This window comes from Ochlerotatus camptorhynchus, unplaced genomic scaffold (assembly GCF_037179485.1).
Source record: "Ochlerotatus camptorhynchus isolate MF236.1 unplaced genomic scaffold, CSIRO-AGI_Acam_v1.1 ptg000020l, whole genome shotgun sequence".
In the NCBI taxonomy this organism is placed as follows: Eukaryota; Metazoa; Arthropoda; class Insecta; order Diptera; family Culicidae; genus Ochlerotatus; species Ochlerotatus camptorhynchus.
Window position 1 is genome coordinate 97955 of NW_027040512.1, and position 22681 is coordinate 120635.

Here is a 22681-nt window from a genome sequence, read left to right on the forward strand (position 1 = left end):
ATCAAGATACTCTATATCACGTAACACAGGCTATAGTGTGAATGGGGTATAACAAGAAGATATATCCCTAATAAACGCTTCATCAGTTTCTTCCGAGAAACACGTCTCACAAAATTTTCTAATTTTTCATTTCTGCACTGAAAAAAAGGTCAAAGTATAGGGGAAATGTATGTTATGTCGGCCTAAGTGTCCCTAATTTGGGCCCATACATAAATTCAGCAATCGACTAAATTTTCAATAGCAACCAAAAATATCAATTATTACCGTCCGAATGACGCGTTCATTTAGATACAATTGATAAATAGCAGATTTTTAGCGATGGGCCCAATCTTAGATCCATAGGCCAACATTAGAGCCATTTCCCCTACTTAGCTTAACTTGCCTAATTAGCCAAAGTCTACGCACCAACAATGTTTTATTCTAATTTGGAAGGGATCTGGATGGAATTTATCCGCTTTGGGATGAAATTCATCTGCTGAGAATTCATTCAGTGCCAACACGTTTTTTTTTTTGTTAGAATACCTTGTTTTCCTGTAAAAGTATCCATCTGTCTTTTTCTAAACAAAAATAATATTTTTTTTTAAAATAAAGTTATTGAGAAAAATGATTTTTAATTTTTTAAATATTTTTCTTTCAGTGTAGGAATGATATTTATGTAATGAAAAATCCCATAATTTTCTATGAATCGCTCTTTTTAAAAAAATTATGTGCTTCTTTTCGTTTTGGAATTATATATATTTTTTAGCCTTTCTAGTGCATTAGGGTCTTTTTTGACCCAACGTAACTTTAAAAAAGCTGTAACTTTGTAACGAAATATCACAGACAAACAAACATTACTATTTGAAAAAGTTTTTCTTGAAAACATAGTATCTCAAAACATAGGACCTCAGTAACGACATCTCTCGGGTTTCTCGCAAACAATATTGCATAAAAGTTCTATAGAATGTATAGAAACGTCAAAGTGATCCGATGCCAGCGCTGCGGCGAGTAGTTCGCGGAACTGATAGTATTCAAATCAACCGTTAAATGCGTTAACGAAGATACATAATGAAGTGTTACGTCTGTTTGTCTGTGGAAATTTGATAGACACCCGAAATTTTCTCACTTTTCCTAACTTTTGAAAACGAACATTTTGCTGTCAAGAGAAGCTTTCAGCGACCTCTAGGAGTGGGGCTACAAAAAAGTGACACGTTGTACATTAGGGTCTAAAACGACCCAGAATGCAACTCGCTCTCAAAAAATCAAATTAATGAACCGTTTCTTGATCTATTGGCCTCAAAAGAAAGGTAAAGGTTCCTAGGATGGCACTCTGCCCAATATTTTCCCAATTTGGCGTTTTAGGATACCTCGCACCGCTTCTGATAGGGCACAAATGGACACTTCCAAAACCTCATGTACTGCCCAAGTAACCAACAAGCCCGCTAAAGCGCCTTTTTGCAATATAAGACTGATACAAGGCTAACCGCATATTAGCCTTATATTGCAAAAAGGCGAATTAGCGGGCTTGTTGGTTACCTGGGAGGTATTGTCTGACGACTCAAAACTTATAATGTTTCAACCAGAAGTAAATAGATAGCATGCCACTAACAAATAGGTGGATTTGACCACATCCGGTACTAAGACCCGATTCCGGCACAGCCCCAAATATGACACATCCTAAACCTCATCTACTGGAATCGCCCGACGGCGGAAAATTTATGATTTTTCAACCAGAAGTAAATAGACATCATGCCATGAACCGAAATGTGGATCTGGCTACATCTGGATACCTGGAACACTTACAAAACCCTAGTACTGGAAGCGTTCGATAGCTCAACATTTACGATTTTCATCCAGAAGTAAATATATATCTTGCCACAAACAAACCGGTGGATTTGGCCACATCCGGATGCCTAGAATCGATTCCAACAGGGCCCCAAACAGGACACTTCCATAACCTCATGTACTGGTACCGACCGACGGCTCAAAATTTATGATTTTTCATCCAGAAGTAAATGTACATTATGCCATGGACCGACGGGTGGACCTGGTCACATCTGAATACCCGGAACCAGTTCCAGCAGGAACAAAAAAAAAAACTACAAGGGACAGCCCTATGGGGTTGTACGCAATGGTGACGTAGGACTACGTGGTCTTAAATAATAAATCTTATTTGTTAACTTCAGCAGGAGCTTGTGTTTTGTGTATGAATAGGAATTTGAGCGGAGTTCTCTCTGTTTATACTCTTTAGATGGCCCACAACGACTCACGAAAAGCAACTGATTCCGATCTCGGTGCGGCGTCTTCCTCCTTCTATGGATGCTCATGTGAGCTGCAGCTTACTGCTTGCAGGCAGCCTTTCGTTGTGACTGGAGAACACCACCACCACTCATCATGCGGTGATTGAATAAACACCGTTTGGTGAGACCGGATGGTATTTAACTTTGAAATCTGTGCTAGGGAAATCGTTGTTCGCAGGCAATCGGTGATCATTTTAATTTTCATAGCAAACGTAACAGCCTTTGTAAACAATGACTTCTCTGGATGATTTTTAGGAATTCAAGGCGCGTCCACGCAAACCAACATTACTACCGTCGGGTAGGGGAAGTCTTATCCTACCTCATGGTGATGTTGATTTTGCCTGGGCGAGCTTTGACTTTCAAGACATCGTCGAAAGAAGTCATTGTTTACATAAGCTATTACGCTCTAATTCCAGCTCTATATTGATATGGGAACTGACATCCGATAAATTTCAAAAAAATACTCTTTTACAAATTTATGGTGGTCCTGAAAAGGACCGTTTTGTCGTGATGGTTGAGTAATGCTGAGCTATTAGGGTGTTAAACACATATGATGCTGGTGAGCTGTATGTTGTTTGGAATGGAGGTGACGCGCTTAGCATAGATGTGGGCTGCAGCCCACTGCTTGCAGGCAGCCTTTCGTTGTGTGCTGAAGAACAACGTTCTACGCAACGCGCCGAAAGCACTGCCGCTGCAGATGCCGACGACTGAACACCACCACACACGGTGATTGGACTGAATCCGATCAGCGGTTCAGGGCAGCCTTGATAGCTAGCTGCTTGCGGGGATCCTTTCGTTGTGTACTGAAGAACACCACCACTCACCACGCGGCGATTGAATAAACATCGTTTGGTGAGACCGGATGGAATTCAACTTTGCAATCTGTGTTAGGGAAATCGCTTTTCGCAGGCAATCGATGATAATTTTAATTGTCATAGCAACAATTGCACATTCGAGCAATTTTCAATAATTACATTTTGAAAACTGATAAAGTCTTCAGTTTAACAGATGCGTAGAAATATTTCTGATCCATTGGTGATAAAATTATTGTAATTGGTCCAGAGGCAGCTGAGTTATTAACGTTCAAAATCTTTCATGATTTTGTTACATGTTCCATTTTCGGTTTTCACAAAGTGTATCCCTATATAGAAATCACAGACGTAGTCCTACGTCAAAACACTTTCTAAACCTCATGTACTGGTATCGTCCGACGGCTCAAAATTTATGATTTTTCAAGCAGAAGTAAATAGACATTATGCCACGAACAAATAAGTGGATCTGGCCACATCCGGTACTCAGACCCGATTACGGTAGAGCCCCAAATAGGACATATCCAAAACCTCATGTACTGGAAGCGTCCGATGGCTCAACATTAATGATTTTTCATCCACAAGTAAATAGACATCATGCCATGGACCAACAGGTTGATATAAACATATCTGGATACCCGGAACCGGTTCCGGTAAGGCCACAAAAAGGACACTTCCAAAACCTCATGTACTGGAAGCGTCCGATGGCTCAACATTTACGATTTTTTATCCACAAGTAAAAATACATCATGCCATGGACCAACAGGTGGATTTGGCCACATCCGGAACCCAGAACCAGTTTCGAAAAATGTTTAAAAATATCGATTGAGATACATGCGTTGAATTCAAATCTATTTATTGTTGGCTTTTTGGTGATTGCGACTACATCTTTTTTGGCAACGATTATCAAAGGCCACGTGTCATTTTGGGCAAACAAGTTTATAGTATCTATTATAAAAACAAAATTATGAACTGTTTTATTTGTCACAGGATAGGTTTCTAACAGAAAAATGGCAATTTCCAACGCCCGGTCAAGATCATCAAAAATTAGAAACCATTCTGTTGTCTCCAGATGAGTAGTGTAAAACTCGAAGATTAGCTCTATTTACTTCAGGATGAAAAATCATAAATTTTGAGCTGTCAGACGGTACCAGTACATGAGGTTTAGGAAGTGTCCTTTTTGAGCCCTACTGGAACCGGAATTGAATGTAGCCAGATCAACCTGTTGGGCTGTCTATTAACTGCTGGATGAAAAATTATAAATTTTGAGCCGTACCAATACATGAGGTTTTGGAAGTGTCCTTTTTGAAGCCCTTCCGGAACCGATTCCATGTATCCAGATGTGGCCAGATCTACCTGTTGATCCATGGCATGCTGTCTATTTACTTCTGGATGAAAAATCATAACTTTTGAACCGTCGGGCGGTACCAGTTGATGAGGTTTAGGATGTGTCCTATTTGGGGCCCTGCCGGAATCGGTTCTGGGTTTCTGGATGTAGCCAGATCCACCTGTTGGTCCATGGCATGATGTCTATTTACTTCTGGGTGAAAAATGGCAAATTTTTAGCCTTTTGGACGGTACCACTACATGAGGTATCCGGGTATCCGGATGTGGCCTGATCAATCTGTTGGTCCATGGCATGATTTCTATTTACTTCTGGATGAAAAGTTATTAATTTTGAGCCGTCGGACGATACCATACCAGTAGATGAGGTTTTGGAAGTGTCCTTTTGTGCGCTATCGGAGCCGGTACCAGGTAGTCTAAATGGCCAAATTGGAGAAATCCTGGGCAGGGTGCCATCCTAGGAACCTTCATCTTTCATTTGAGGCCAATAGATCAAGAATCGGTTCAAACATCTTTTTTGATCCTAATGCATTAGGATGTTAAAATTAGTAGCTTTGAGTACTCTATCGTTCTGCAAGATTGCTTTTCAAATAGGATGTTTTGTTAATTTTTGGGACATTTTTGGAATCACTAATTTTAAAACATCGATATGGGGTGAAATTGATCAACCCCTTAAATTGCTTCTGACTTACTTTTTAGGACTTGTTCTTATAAAATTTGAGATCCCTGATTCTGAATCAGATGCTAAAACCCTTGTGCGCAGTGAATTTTCAACAGAAATTTTAAAAGATCTCTTAGAATGCACAGTAGCGCCTAAAAGTAGGCAATTTATTAAACAATCACTGGAATTTTCGCGAGAAACCGTTGATCTCTTAATATTTGAATAATTTCAAAGTTCCACTTGGTTCAATGAAAAACACAACATTCAAGTTTGAACGTTTGTTTGAATGCAAATATTTAATTGAACGCCAGCTAAAGAACTTTGAATTTTTTTTCAGTAAAATATACATTTTTGTTATGAGAAACTCATCAAGGCAATCATTGGAGTCTTACGATGAAATGCTACCAAAATTTCTCTTGAAATCTATCATCGAAAATTTTACAAATCACAACTAAAAAACCCAACGCATAATGATCAATTTCACCCCGGTGACCGAATTGTCCCTGGATTACGGTACCACAGTGCCATGGGTGACTCATTTCACTACGTGTCACCGATTACAATATTGACGGAGGGCTAAGACCCTTTCTTTTTACTTGTTTGTCCACTGCACACATTGTCACAACACTAATCGTCTTTGTCCACATCTCCGGGACTGGAACACCCTATCGGCAGGGCGAACGACAGATAAAGCCTACGCTCGGCACTTCTCCAAATAGAATGCAATTTCCTGCTGCCTTAAATCGATCGCAATGTCGTCGTCGTCGTCGTCGAATTTCCCCCATATTTTTAGTCCCGACGATCATCTCTGTTTTTGTTTACTACCGACACTCTCACTATTGGCACCGGTTGCAAAAATAGGTTTTCATTTCACTGACCTTACTAATTCCTTCGGTTATGTAAATTGTGCGATGCGTACAAAGTGGGTAGAAAATTGCAAGCAAAGGAAATGAGAAAGGGATCACACTCACTTTTCAATCTATTTGAATCAAACGGCTCTTGTCTACTGATGTTGATGACGATAACGTGTCGATCTCGTCGGAACAGACTTGCGTTGTGCACTTCTTCCGCAAACACAGCAGGATGTTGTTATTATCCTTCAGACTACACCCGCACAACCGACGGCGACAATTTTCCTCGAAGTTGCAAAGAAAGAACCGACTCAGCTCGAAACCGTTTTTCCAGCTGATTCACACAAGCGGAGAGGACACACGCGATTGATAGTTTCTACGACTGACGAATAACTGTTCGGAAGCGAACCTCGCGCGCTGCATTTATACTGCTTTTCGGGGTGAATCAGGTTCCCTCTCGCTCTGGTCCACTTTAGGGGTAGCGAAGCGAGCGTAGTCTAGTATGGGATGATATGATGTTGAATTAGACGCGGCCGCTTGGTAGTCGGTTGACAAGGTACAAGCTGTTCAATAATGAACGCTGATACCGATGATGTTGATGACGTGCTAGGAGTACTCGCTGTGTTCAGGTGTAGTTGCTTACTTTGTAGAATGAATGCACTGCTGTAACGGCATATAGGGATAAAAGGAGTGTCAGAAAGTGTAAGCACGGTTTGATACTGAAATAAACACACTTCTTGTTCAATTGTTTCATGCAGGTCTTGCAATTGGATGAAATTTGTTCGCGATTTTATGTCACTCGTACGTCAAGAACCAAAATTTTAATCTGACGTTACACCCTGGAGCTTTAGAGCGTCGTTTTTTTTTAATTATAGTTACTTTTACGCTCTTGGGTCATTCGTGATTTGTCCGGGGGTGAGATTTGAACTCGTGACTTCGGCGTGAGAGGTATGTATGCTAACCACTATGAGGGAGTCGCACTCTCCTTTTCGTTTGTTTTGGCCACATTTTTCCAGTCCCTATTATTGTTCGATTTAATTCGCTGAGATATTCATTTCACATGGCAAAAAAGCTTTCGATAGGCCTGGTCTCTTGTAGTGGTGGGCAAAACGGTTCATTACAGTGAGCGGCTCAGAACCATGTGTTCAATTTAATGAACCGGCTCATTTGAATGGCTCACCGGCTCTTTTTAAATAAATGGTAAATTCGGATCGATTAATAAAGGAAGAGACAAGTAAGATGAAGTTTAAGTCAGTATTTAATGAAAAGAATAACACACATGTGTGTTTATTGATGTGATTTCTCTAATACATGTCTATTACATAGTATTTCAATGTAAGTTTTGATTTATGAACATAATTTTCTCCATGTTTCCCGATGTAAGTCTGCTGCGTCTATCACTGCAGATCTGTCCCGCTTTTGAAAAAATCCTTTCACAAGGAACCGAAGTGGTCGGAATGCACAGCCTTTTCAAAACCATTTGGTAGAGTCTAGGATAGATAGATTTCCTTTCTTCCCACCATAACAATGGGTCGCTCATCCTCAGCAAGTGTGGTTCGGCTAGGTACTTATCCACCTCCACGATTGCAGCTACTGATGGATCATGCGCGGCTTGTAGTTTCCCGACCAGCTCGTCAAACTCCTCCCATACACATGACTGTGCTTCATCACTACTGGTTTTATCTGGTTGTTCCAAAGACGTCGGTTTTACGTCTGTCATTCTCAACTTCTCTATCAACGACTGGTATGTATAGTTGTATTTGCTGTCATCTCCGAACCCCTGCTTTTTGAAGCGAGGATCCAGTAGTATCGATTGCGCTACCAGCTCGTTTGACTCTAGACCGGAAAAACGCTTCTCCAGTCCCGCAGTCAGTTGATTACAGAGCTTTTCAATGATCTCCGGAATTCTTTTTTCCCGCTCCAGATACTGTCGAACATGTCGGGTCATTAATCGCGAAAGCACAGCAGTTTTAGACAACGATACAGTTTTCTCCCCGGATATTTCAACCGTTACATCGTAAAATACTTTGAGAATTTTAACTGAATGTTCGATCGCTATCCAATCGTCAGATTCCAAGGACAAGTTAGACTCCAAAAGTGCCAAAGCAGACACGACAGCCTCCCTATTTAGTAGGATTCGATCCAACATATCGTAAGTGGCATTCCAACGAGTTGGAACGTCTTGTTTCAACTTTAATTGCGGCTTGTTTAGTTTCTGCTGCATTTCATGGAGCTTGCTAAGAGCATGGCTACTTTTTTTGAAGTATTGCACGATTGCTTTGCTTTTATCAACAACAGCTTTCATAGATGTTGTAATGGCAGTTTGGACGACAAGGTTGAGCGAATGTGCAAAACACCCTAAACGAGGTACATCGAGAAGTGTGGCGGTTGATTTCATATTTGACGCATTATCAGTTACGAGAACAGATTTGAGCACCGGTTTAGAGTCAAAAAAATGAGCAGTTAACGCGTAAAAGCTTGTGTTATTCATGCTGGTTCAACCATCACATGTAATACAAACTGCGGGAGCATCTTCGAGTAACTTTTGCACTGCGGATAGGAGATCGTTATAAACAGTCGGTAACAGGCTATTTGTGAGTGTTTTTTCTGCTGGGAAGTTTATAGGAAGGACATAACATTCCTACAAATTTTTTGAATTCTGTGTCTTCGACAAGTGAGAAGGGGTGAAATTCCTTGCAGATCATCTTGAGCAATTGAATGTCAAATGATCTGCTTTTTTGGACAGACATTGGTTTGGTAATCTCAACAAAATTCGTTATTAACGACTGAGGAACCGATTTTGGACGCGCAATGGTACAGATGTTGGGCGATGGTACAGATGATGAAGCCCTTACGGTAGCAACATTTTCATGAGTCTCTGTTGATTCCTGTATTGCACTGGATTCGAACCTTCCACCTGGAGCTGACTGTCCTCTGTCAATGGAAATTGTTGGATGAATCGTGGATAGATGCCGCCTCAGATTTCCCGTCGATCCTCCCGACAACGCCAGACTTTTTTTGCAGTAGCGGCATGTTGCCGTTGTCTTTCCGAACAAAGTGATACCAAATCGCACTTGTACTCATTATTAACATGGCCCTAAGGAAGAGGACAATGGTTAAAATTGCAAATTATTGTTAAAAAAAAAAATTCTCACACTTTCGATTGCGTAGAAATAGAGATTTCGACAGTGAGCATGCATAAGGGCCTATACGCGATGATCGATTCTCTTCGTCGATTTTCTCTTTTGTTAATAACTCGCTAGATTTAACGTTTCTCGATGCGTTTGCTGTTGCTTTTGATAGCCAATACAACCTGTTACTACTCTGCATTGAACAAATTCTAGAAAATTGTTGCAATGCAAAGAGAAAATCGATGAAGAGAATCGATCATCGCGTATTCGCCCTTATGAATGCTCACTGTCGATTTGCTCTTACGTATCCCGAGTTGCAATTGACCTTTCTGACGTGTCCAACACGCACACTTGCGTAATCCCATTTCAAGTGTGAACTTTGTGATCCTCACTTTCGCTCCAGACAAAAATGTTGGTTTTGGCTAGATGGACCAGCCATGGTCTTAGCCTGTCTGAAAAGACAAATCCAAAGAAAAAAAAAATGTTGGTTTGTTATTGTTATACTCGCTTTCGGACCATCAATACTCGCGCACATGGAATGGACTATACTCGCACAAGCAAACCAAACAAACGAGATTTTAAACAGCAGCATTCATTCATCTACGAGTCGCTTTTTTTCGTCTAGCTCTTTTCTTCCCACGAGTGAAAACGAAAAGAGAAAAAAGAGACATAAACAAAAAACAGGTACCTGCAGAATGAGTGAATATTTTCTTCTGGTTGGCATAAGCGAGAGAGACGCTTGAAGAAAAGAGCGAACATCAGCGAATGGGAAATCAGAATTTGACAGCAGCGGCTTAATTTGCTATAGCCGGGGCTCTTGAATCGTGGTTCGTGCGTCATTCTCATAGGCCGACAACATAGTAGAAGCGATTCGAAGCGATTCGATGAGATAGCAATTGGCAAAGCGAAATGCAGCGGCAAGCGAAGCAACCTATGACATAGTGAAAGCGTTTTTGAAAACATTACAGTCGAGCGCGCAGTGCAAAATATTTGTTCAAATTTGTTATTCCTCACTAGAATCAGTCCACTTGCGTTCGAAGGCGTCAAAACACAACACGAACAGCTCTGTCGCTTTGCTGAACGCTTTACACCTCTTCGCATCGCTTTCACTATGGCTGGTTTGGGCGATTCCCATAGAACGCTCATAGAGGGTGCTTTCACGCAAGCGCTCCGCTTATTGCCAACGAATCGAATCGCTTCGAATCGCTTCTACTATGTTGTCGGCCATAGTGAGCAGCCGTTCAATTTTGAGCTGTGGATCGTTTGAGAGCTGCGGTTCATTTGAGAGGTGCTGCTCAATTTTGAGCTGTGGTTCGTTTGAGAGCCGCGGTTCAATTTTGTAGAACCGTGGTTCGTTCGCTCTTTTTCTCGAACCGGATCAAATAAGCGGTTCGTGAGCGTTCGCCCATCTCTAGTCTCTTGACATTTAGGATGATTCATTTCTTTAACTTTCCAGCCTCCGGTTTGAAGGATGCCTCCTATTTTTGACTTCGGTTCGGTTCGTTCTACTTATTGAACGACTTTAGACCGCTTCTTGCCTTGGCATGTTGGACGAGCGTTCATTAATTATTTATGTTACGCAAAGTTACCCAAAATTAACCACCCCCCCTCGGGTCTCTATCACATATTGCCACAATTTCTCGATATTATTTTCGACTATACCTTATTATTTCAATATCGTTCGCTCTTAGCTGTCGACACAAGCAGCTGTGCAAGGGGTAATCAACTCTGCGCGCTGTGCCCAAACACAGTATGGCACACTGTTCGGCACGCTAGGGTACACAGCAAAAAAATAATTTTGATATCACATCAAAGTGGATGCACTACAATCATGTCGAAAATTTCATGTAATTTTTATGACCACATAAATAAACAAATGCAGTAAAAGCAGCGTAATGTCAGTTCATGCATTGTATTAATGATAATTTTGTCCCTTTTAGCAAGTAATATTACACCATATTTTCGACATGATTGTAGTGCATCCACTTTGACGTGATATCAAAATTATTTTTTTGCTGTGTACACATTGACGAGTAGGACACAATCAATTTAATATAAAACGGCATCACTGTCGAGTGTTGACGTTTTGCCAATCGCTGCTAAGGTTGACTACTTTGTTTAACGTGACCTGTAGCACTAGAGTGATGCAAAATTTGAAATTTTCGCTCCACAATACTTAAACGGTTCCAAATCCTGACTAACCTCTCAAAATTTGAACCCATTTTGGAGAGAAACTGAGATGGCACAAACCATTTGAAGTTTGTATGGGAATTACTATGGTAAAACCAAGATTTTTGTTCATGTCTATCTAACAATTCACCATATCGGTCTGCTTCAAAAACTTTCAACTGTACTTGTAGGAAATTTTCCCAGCTACAACTTTGCTGAAGACCATGTTTTGATTAAATGCAAGGATCGAAAGTTATAAATGGTTCAATGCGCTGATATCTTATGATCATGCTCAATCAACTGCTCAGCAGGCAGCATTGGTGTTTCTGGGGCGTTGAATAGGACACAAAAATCATGGCTACTATGTCACACTGCAAAATACAGTGTTGCCTACAGAGCAGCTGCTTGATTATGTCATAAGTTTACCAATCTCTTAAATAAATAATAACTTTTTCCTGTCTCGTTTTACATAGAAACGATCTTCAGCAAAGTTGTAGCTGAGAAAATATTCTATAAGAATGGCTATCGAGCTGTTTTGCAGCTCAATACAGAAAAAGACTAGAAGGCAATGAACAAAAAGTTGAGATTTCTCATAGTAATTTACATGTAAACTTCAAATGGCTTGTGCGAAGTCTGTTTCTAACCAAATGAGTTGTAACTTTGGGAGGCTAATCAGGACCCGATTTGAAACCATTTAAGAACTGTGGAGCGAAAAAGTTAAATTTTGCATCAGTCTACTGTAGCACTGCCGGTTCTATTGCAGGGAAAATATAGCATAATATTCAAGACGTTTGGTGGACGGACACGGATTAGGGCAACATGATTCCTGTTGATATGGCTACGCACTGGATGGATTGTACTGTACAACGAATAAATTGGTATTCTCCCGATTCTTTCCCGCCGGCTCTTCTCGTCTAGCATCACAAGATCCAACTAAATCAGAAGGACAATTATATCCAATGTTCGACAATTCCAAATACTTTTAATAGAGCTTCCTCTGCTGGTGCTAGACGGCGGAAAACTTTCCCCAACGGCGTGGAACATATCCACCGGCTTGATTTCCCGTTGAACAAACGCCGTCACGTCCTTCTTAAGTCCCTTTTCAGATGCTTTGCGAACTTCCTCTACGCGTTTCGCTTCACAATCCTTATGCAACGCTTTTCGGTTCATTAGCTTCAAGACATACGCATCCTTCGCGGTCGGGAGAATGTTATCGTGTCATTTGGAAGGCCTTGTAAAATCGGAGACAAAAAACATTGTTTTAATTGAGCTCGTAGTTCCAAAGAAAAATAGTAATTACATCATTACTTAAATAAAATAAAATAATTGGAGTTTCGGCTTAGAAGTTTGCCGAGTTCAAACCGCAGGTTTTTAATTGCCCAATATTTTGGCTTTTTTTTGGCAGTCTTTCAATTTTACCGTAATTAAATTTCTCCTGAGGAAGGCTGCCAAAATTTTCAGAGTATTTTGTGTAACCGTTGTGAACATAAACAAGCATAATACTCGCGTCACCTTTCATATAGACCAATCTACATTGATCGATTCTCTTCATCGATTCTCTCTTTCGTTAATAACTAGGCTGCATTCATATTTCGGACTAATTTTTCTACATAGTCTGTTAAAAGAAAGTATTGTTAAGCGTATTGGTGGATAAGAACAGCTGAACATGTTTTTGGAGTCGGGTTATTAACGAAAGAGAGAGTCGATGATGAGAATCGATCAATGTAGATGGGTCTATTTGAAAAGTGACGCGAGAATAGTGATTATTAATTCAGGGTTGCCAAACTTATGGTATATTGCCGCTTTGATTGACAGAGTTCGGCTCATTTGGCACAGCTAAATCATTCGGCATAGATTAAGGTGTGCAGAGTGCACCATGAATCTCGTCAAAACCAACCAATCTCATCCGATTCTTAGCGAAACTCCTAGCAGCTCGTGGTTTCGTCCAGAACAGCTTCTATTCGGGCCTCACACCAACAGAATTCTTCCAAATTATTGTCGGTAGAGAAGGTCTTGAGAAATGGCAGTCAAGACGACTGAAACTTCCACCGACGTCAAATTACTGGAAGATGTGGTCGTCCAATACGACGCCGATACGGTATGGAATGCGATCGGCAAACTGTATGGACGAAAACCCTCTGAAAAACGACTAAATTGTGGAGGCTAAGGATTTTTTTTTATAAATTTGTTATGCAAAACAAAAGCCATATTAGGAGTTGGGGGGAGGTGTCGTGCAGGTTCAAAATCCGATCTTGCCCAGGGTCTTGCGGGATGAAAATTTTCTCGTTTTTCCCTGCGTTTTTCGTCAGTCATTGGTTTCAATTGGGTATGGACTTCGATGGGAAATCCACAGAATTTTATAAGGATGTCCATAGAAGTCTCTGTACTGCCTGTGTAGCTGGGAAATTTCGATACGTAACCTCAAATATTCCATCATAACTGGATCTATATGCGGTCGCCTTAGCGCAATAGTATAGGATTTATAGGAACAGATCAATGCAATTACAGTCGGTTCCGTGAGTTCGACATCATGCACATACCAAGTATCAACGATTCGGTCATGTTGCAGAAGCATCTCTGAAATTATCCTTCTGTTGAACTAGTTTGTCTCAAAAGGCCCCGATGCGAAGGGTGGCCTACCGATCAGTTCGTGTAAGGTTAGTTTTCAATCTCTAAAAATCGATTCGCGACGCAACTTGTTGATCGGCAAGAGCCCATGGGCGTGCTGATGAACAACAACAACCACAGTCCTGCCTGCAGTAGATGCGAAGCTTATCTGGATCACAAACCATTTCCGAAGTATGACTGATGTTTGATGGTTTTCATTGGTAATACGGAAGGCACCACAACTACATAAGACCGTGAACTTGGTAGGCTTGAACGTGTGTAATTGGATGGTGGCAGGATTGGGTGTTGTCTTTGGTCACGTACTTCTGAGTCAATCAGATAAATTGGTTCGAGGATGTTGTTGGGATTGAACTTTCGCCCGTTCGAGATCTGGTTTTGATTTTGACGGGGAGCTGGAGGAAATTTCGTTCACCATCAATTAGGTTAAAGGGTGTCCACGATGAAATTGCCACACACAAAATTGATTCGCAAAATTCGAGTTTTCATCCGATTGCCATAAAATTTTCAGGGATTGAGAAATAACTATTAAACTTCATTTTACCATTTTACTCGTATTTTATTTACAGTCCATACGCAAATGCCCGCACCTTGGCCTTAACCCCGGCCATAAGATTCTGCACAACCTGTGAATCAACCGTTTTTTGCATGTAAACCCATACTTTCTTCAGTTCCTCGACTGTCTTCACTACCTTAGGTCGTTTAAGAAGGTGCTGCTTCATAATCGCCCAGTACTTCTCGATGGGGCGGAGCTCCGGAGTGTTGAACATTTTCGGCACGAAATTGACCTTATTGTCCGCATACCACTTCAGCACGTCCTTGGAGTAGTGGCATGAGGCCAAATCCGGCCAGAAGATTGTTGGGACGTTGTGGGCCTTCAGGAGAGGAAGCAGCCGCTTCTGGAGGCACTCTTTTATGTACACCTGTCCGTTCATCGTGTCCTGGGTCACGAAAGGTGCACTCCGCTTCCCGCACGTGCAGATGGCTTGCCAAACCAGGAATTTCTTCGCAAATTGGGACATCTTCTGAGTGCGGACATGCTCCGGAACGCTGAACTTATCCTTGGTCGTGAAAAACAGGTTGCCGGGGATCTGTTTGAAGTCGGCCTTCACATATGTTTCGTCGTCCATGATGCAGCATTCAACTTTCGTCAGCATGTTGAGGTACAACTTCCTGGCACGGGTTTTGGCGGACTTGTTCTGCTTCTCGTCGCGATTAGGGGCCTTTTGTACCTTGAACGTTCGAAGCCCAGCCTTAGTTTTGGCCTTCTGGACAAAACTTCGGCTTAGGTGCAGCTTCTTAGCCACATCCCTAACGGAGGCGTTCGGATTTCGGTTGAAGACCCCAACTACGCGGTTGTGATTTTTGGTGTTGTACGGAATACTTTTTCCTTCACTTCTGGGCTTCCGATCGGTGGTCAACCGTTCCTCGAACCGCTTAATCACTCGCGACACCGTGGAATTCGCGATTCCACAGGACTTTAAAACTTGCAGGATCTAAATAATGCACTATGAACTAAATCCACCCAAATTTTCATTAAATTCTACCCAACGGTTAAAAAGTTAGAGCAATTTCATAGTGTGGCAATTTCATCGTGGACACCCTTTACACCTTCGTTTCTGCACACGTTTCTTTTGGACGGTTCGAATTTGAATGAACCTTCAGTTCCTCTTCCACTGCCCGCTCCGTTTATGTTCAAATTGAAAATGTAAACACAATCACAAAAGTCACTATAACTTCAGGGTTGCCAAACTTATGAGATATTGACACCTTGATTGGTACAGTTCGGCCTACTTCGGCACGTTTGGCACAGATATCGACACAGGTTAGAGTGTGCAGAGTTGAATACCCCTTGCAGCTGTGTGTTTTTTTTCGGTGTGAGTCACGCGATAGTCTGTTTTTGGATAGTAACTCATTGTTTCGGTGCTTGCTCATTGTTTGAAGTTCGTTCCCCATTTTTCGTTGCCCCGTTGGAAGCAAACAACTGAAGATGTCCGTTGGAATAAAGCTGACGATTAGGTTCAACTTTGCACATGGCTCGGCGAGACCATCTGTGGATGCAATTGCAAATTCCGTGATAGCGTTTGACGCGGATCCCGTGCAGATAATCGGTACATATCGCATTGTGGAGGAAAATATGTTTCTTCTTCTTCTTCGCATTTCAAGCTTATTTCTTATCGCATATTAGCTTATTAGTACTCAACACCACTCTGTACTTGGCACTGATGAAGTCGGTAAGTAGTAGACGAAATACGCGTATCTGCCAAAAGATAAGCAATTATAACGGAATTAAAAGGAAATAAACCAACACACTCAAAGCTCTTCATAAAAGCATTCCGTTAAGAGGTTCGACAAATTTAAAAGATTGAAAATGTTCAGGCTAGTTAATGAATTAATGTCACAGTACATGATTTTTATTTTCGGAAATATTTTAGTTGAAACCCAGCATACTATGTGAACCTGGAAATTCAGTTTTGGTACCCGGGAAAACCTGGAAAACGCAGGAAATTTTATTTGAACTTTGAGCTACCACCCTGGCAGTGTATTCTTTATTTCAACACTCATCTCCAACAATTCCTCGTGGTAAAAGCTTGTTAACGGAGACGAGTAGAGTATCGGTCGAGCTTTGAGTGATCCCACGATACGAACGCGCATCAGTTGAGACAAATCTCGCATTGTGCTTTGCATCGATATCACCTGCCTTGAACTCTGCGATTCGGTCTAATCCAATCCTCTATTACGCAAGCATTCAACCTATTTTCACTACTCGATCGAGAAGGCTTTTCCCGATTACTTTTTTTTCTTCAACTGATTAATTAATTATGCATTCCAATTACATCTTCTTCCTCGTGAGGACTGCTGGTGAGGGATGTGGCGTGTGATATTGCGTGAGAAGGACAACCAGTAAGTAAATGGCAGTACCGGCTGTACTTACTCTGTGTCACAAGATTCTTCCGTGATGTCAACTACCAAGCACAACTAGGTTCGAAGTGAGCTGGGAAATAATTTGTGTTGGAGTTGAAAGTTGAACGCCCTTTGCTTTATTTTCGTGATGTACATGGAATAAAAAATATTGACCGGCGAACCGGTGAGTGTAAGTAGTCAATTATTGATACCCAAAATACACTTCAATGGACAGTTGTCGCAGGTTACTATTGGAAGAAGTAGTTAGAAGTGCGTGACCCAAAAGGTTTTGAAATTTCTCTGATTTAAGCTTGACATTTTATTGCAGTTGAAAATCTTCAAGCACGTTCTGCAAGATTGTTGGATTCCTTGAACATAATCCGGAGAATTCAAACAAGCTTCAGTTCTCTGGAGCAGTATGAAGATTTTCAGAAAATCGCATTGCTACTTTAGTTTAAAAAATTCCTACATATAGGGTAATTTGCCAATTGTTGCACAGATAAGCCCGGGCTCTTTATTATTTTGCGTTGTTAAGATGTTGAAAACGTTTTTGAAGTAAGAATTTCTCAAGAATTATTTGAATGTGATTCATGATGTATTTCCAGAGCTCGTCAGCAATTTATAGTCGTAAAAACTTTCCGTATAATAAAATTTTGAATGTGCCTCGGCTCGGAGTCCGATTTTTGCACGCATCATTGGCTTTTAAATTCTATTGTTGTACACTTAGTATCTAATCTTTGCATACCCATAACCAGGCTTGTTAAAACTCATCAAACTCACTGGAGGTTTTAAAATTTTCTTGTCTTGCGAGTTTAGCCAGCCCTCACCTCGAGTGAGTGGCGGTAGGAATATGGAAGAGGTAAACAAAAACTCCTCGAGAGAGGGAGAGTGAACTTCAGCGAGAGGAAGATTTGACGTGAGGTGCGCTTCTTGAGACTCCGGATGACTTTTTCGTTCGACGCAAGAAACTCAGAGTTCACCCAGAGTAAGAGCGTGTGATAGAAAACATGAACATGAATGGTAACAAACCTCACTCTTCAGGTCTGTGCCATAAAAAGGAGAAAAAAAAAACCTCACTCTTATTTTATCCCCCTTCGCTCACAAGCTCTGAAGCTCAGCGCAATGATTTGGCAGTAGGCATTCTACTTCTCAGAAAAATGCTACGCTAGTTCGCATAGTTCATTTCAAACTCGCGAGGCTCCATTAAGCCTGCCCATAACATATGGCTAAGGGCATCTTAGAATTAGATTTTCAGCAAGAATTCTGTTGAATAATTAAACGTAACTTTTTGTAAGTACAATACCCTTACGATATCAGCAATTTTATTCATTTGATTGAACCAATCAACAATAGAAGGAAAATATATGCAGCAGCTGTTTTATATGAAACGTTGCATACCTTTAGGCGTTATCCCCACAAGCCTAGTACGCAGCTGAAAAGAAAACGGAAAAGGAATTTTTGAGGATTAGGGAGCCGCGCTACTTCGTCGTATCATGGCGCCTATTACCGTTCTATGTGCTAAAACTATAATAGCAAAGCGTTTTCACACATGTTTTTGTAAAAACGCTTACAAGATTAATTACGATTGACACTGAAACATTTGCGATAACCCGTAAAATGAGCGATTTTAGGGGTGTCCCAAAAGAAAATTGGACAGCTATAGGGAGGTGTCTTTTGCTAAATTTTGAGATCATAGCAAGGTGTCGGCAATTTTTAAACTCAACGATAATTAGTTTTCATGTTGCTACAATGCATCCAAAACCTCAGTTTGGCAACAATCGTCAATACAATCGAAACGGAATAATTGATCAGATAATATTATTCCGCGAGGAAAGTGAAACTTAAATCAGAATGCGCCACCTTCGAGTGTAATCGATCTTTCCTTTACCGATTTCTTTTCAACTGCGTACTGGGTCAAGAAATGGTTCAGGGAAGTAATTTCTTTAGCATACCGTGTCCTATCCCTTAGTACGTAGAAACGTCATTACTTTACAGCTGCGTACCAGATTATAGACAGTAATCCAAGATCAAAAGTCCTAAAGCGATCCAATTATTGAGCATTACTAGTTTTTCTGTAGATGAATCGAAGTGTGTCGTAGCCGCTATTAGACGCGTGGGTTTTCGGCCGCTGGAGCTTTTGGTTCTGATTTCGGCGTTGGTCGCGAGTTGATTCGGCCGGTGAGGAGCTGGCGTCGTGAGTGATCGGTGATGGAAAGTGAATGCAGTTCTTTCTCTGCTGAGATCCCTCTAGTTGGAGCAGCTAGAGTGTATTTCGTGGTTGATGGGGTTTGCTCTGCTGTGTGAGAACCGAAAGGCGAGAGTGCTGTTTTAACACCGGTTGAAGAAGTAGCGGCAGCATATCTATTGGAGCTCTTCGAAATCATCGTGATGTCATGGATTCCTTTGCAACATATCGGGTGAGATCTTTCCATTACTTTTCTCGTAATCCCATTTTATTGTTAGTCATGTTAGTTATACATCACACTTTACATTTACATCCTTACATTATTAGTAATTAGAGATAAAAATATATATTAGCTTAATATAACCTTGAAATTTCAGTGTTTCATCCACTTGATATTGTGAACTGAAGAAACATAGAGCTGCATCTTATTATATGTAAAATAATTATTATTTTCATTGCAGAATATCAACTATTTTATCTATATAATTGTATATTCACTATTTCATATTTACTGTTCTGATATATTTCATTTCTCCATGACATATATTTTCATTATATAAATAAATACTGGGTTGGGAGGGAGCATCAGGGTATCATTTGACCTGGAACTGACAACCGGAGTCTAGGAGGGAATAAACACTATCATTTTCTTTATCCTACCGATTCGATTGTGGTGGTGAGATTTCTACTTCAACAATTTCAGTGAGATTGACGCGCCCTTCTTTACAAACCATCCTGTAGGAAGCTTAATAAGTATAGCGAATTGTGTTATTCGATTTGTTGGATCGTATCGTTGAAATGAGATTCTTAAATTCCCGTGGATTTCGCGTAAGTGCCTCTGCTTACGGGTCCACCCCTACGTTTTTGACCCTTCATACAGCGATATTGTCAATTCAGATCGGTAGCTCAAATTGATCTTGCTATTAAGTGAAGCTGCATACAAGACAAGATCTTCGAAGGGATGGTGGCTACCTTGCATACATACATACATTACTAGTTTTACTGTAGATTTTACATGGTTGATAGGTGTATTGTAATCGATCGTTTGATAAAAGAATAACCAACATTTTCCTGTAAAGATTACTTAAATAATTGCATTCTGAGCTAGTAATAGCCCAAAAATTAAGAAACCACCATATGTCAATGTGAAACATATTTAAAACATGTTTTATCCTAGGGGAACGACACATCTAAATCTAAATTCTAGATGCTCAACAAATCTCACACTTGCGAATCAATCTTCGAAAAATCTTCTTTCATTTCTCGCGATACAAGTAGCATGATCTTTTTGCAGGAAATATTCAGAATCGTCATCAATCTTCTTTCTATCTACTTAGCGTGCGCGCAGCTAACCACAGCAAAATATTTCGATTACTGAATATCAAAAACAATATGTTCTATCATGTGTCACACGTAGATACTTTAGGGGGAGGTAAGCATTATCTACGAACCATGCAAATTTCCAAAATTTTGCAAGGTCGATGGTGTACATGGAGGGAGAGTGCTCAACTTTTTGGCTCAGTTCTAGTACACTCTTCGGTCCCAAGCTAATCGATGCACCCCTCGAAACATAGGAAAATCCACGTGCACATAATTTTATCTGTCAAACTTTCATAGTGAATCAAAACAAACATTGTGTAGTACTAGAATTTTGACTAGAATGGGATACGTTAATCGATTTGCTTGTCAAGTAGTTAGCCAATTTAAAATTTAGTTAGCTAATTTAAAATCCTTAGTTTCGGATTGATTGTTGACTCTACCTCCTGCAATCTTAACAAGCACTTGACATACTTTTCTAATGAATGTGGGCGTCTTAGTGGAATACATGTAAAATGAGAGAGAGAAGGATTAGTAATTTCCATTTAATTCCACTACCTTATTTGCTTATCCTTGACAGATACGCGAATTTCGTCTACAATGTGCAGACTTCTGCAGTGTGTTGTACTAATAGTCGAGTATTAGTACAAGACACTGAAGAAGTCTGCACATTGTAGACCAAATACGCGTATCTGCCAAGGGTAACCAAATAAGGTAGTGGAATTAAATGGAAATTACTAATCCATCTCTCTCATTATACTTTTCTAAACGAATTCTGCATGCACGGCCAATGAGAACGACTCAAAATTGAGTAAAAGTTACTCATATTTGAGTTCATGTTACTCAAATTCGCGAAAACGTAGGTCAATAAAATGAGTAAATTTTCCAACGATTTTCCGAGGAAAAGTTCTCGAATATGTCGAAAACTGATTGTGGTTTTAGTCTTTCTACTAGTACACTTCTAATCTATGTACATTTTTTTTTAAATTTTCCCCATATTCGAGAAGTTTTCCCCGGCAAAGTAATGGAAAATTATGAGTGACCTAGGTTTTAGCGATTTTGAGTGATCTGAACTCAAATGTGGGTAACATTTTTTGTCCATGTGCGATTGGTTTGGAAAGTATTTTTTTCTTAATCATTAAAAATAAACTCACGCCGACCCACGCCGCCGCCGAAAGCAAACGACGCCGCCGAAAATATTTTGATCGGCGCACAGGTCTAATCGAAAGTGCTCGCCCTCTGCTGGTAAATGCTGTCAGAAGCACTGCGAAGCACCTACAGTGTATCTCAAAATTTATCGTATTTAAATTTTAGAAAAACGGCTCTAAAAGCATAAGTTAAAAAGATGCGTCTCTGAATTTTCGGCAGCTGACTCAGCATACATTTATCAATTATTGTCTCAGTATTAGGCATATTTGGTTGATTTTACAAAAAAGTTAGAGCAATTTAAGAAAAATGCATTTTCCTTGAAAAACCTTATTTTCTTGAAATAAAATGATTATAACTTATTTTTAGTCGTAGTAAGGATTATTCATATGTCATTAATTTTACTACAATTTGTCCACTAGGTAAAAAGTTGAAAATCGATCGTTTTACTAAAATAAATCTAACTTCATACAGGCTCTTCCAATAAAGACCAAAACTATAGCAATAAATCAATAAACATTTGTTCAACCACCAGCCACGATTTAAAAATATATATGGGCCATTCCAGCTTAAGGGGGCACATAATTTAAAAAAAAATTGTAGTCGGTGTCATCGATTTGAGCCAAACTTGGCCAAAACGCTTATTTTGGGATTCTGAGCAAACGCCTTTTTTTCTCTAAAGTGCCTAGATCCTTCTGGGCTACAATACTGGATATTCGAGATTTTCAAAAATTTCAACTTCAACTTCAAGAACAGATTACTCCACAACCAAATAAGCTATTCGTGATATTAAAACGTAAATTTGAAGGTTTTTTTAATGTAGATTCTAGAGGTGTAACCACATTTGTTTTTGTTAAAGTAACTACAGTAAACAGACTGTTTACCGGCCGGTAGCCAAATTTTCAAAAAAATTACCTAATGACCGATTTAAAGTAAATTTGGACGCATTCAAGTGATCATAACTCAAGAAATAAACAACATACACGGTTGATCGAAACGACAAATAAAAGGGTATTTATTCAGCTTTCAAACGATATATAACAAGTTATTACATTTCACCGTTTCGAACGAACTGTCGCACTTTACTTGTGATCGATTCCATCATGATCTGCACAGTCGCTGGTGACACTGTACCGGCGAACTTATTCCACTTTAAACGCATTTGTTGTGCATTTGTCACTTCTTTACCGCATCTTCGAAGTTTTCGTTTGACAATTGCCCAATATTTTTCGATCGGTCTGAACTCAGGGCAATTCGGAG

General features: G+C 40.2%; 1 protein-coding gene across 1 annotated transcript in view; it reads right to left on the reverse strand.

The window, feature by feature from the left end:
- Gs2 (glutamine synthetase 2) overlaps positions 1–22681 on the reverse strand; it is a 457408-nt gene that overhangs the window by 28309 nt on the left and 406418 nt on the right. Inside the window, exon 2 of the mRNA XM_065224379.1 lies at positions 6065–6096. The gene's annotated coding sequence lies outside the window, so the exon portion shown is untranslated. The remainder of the gene's footprint in view (positions 1–6064; positions 6097–22681) is intronic.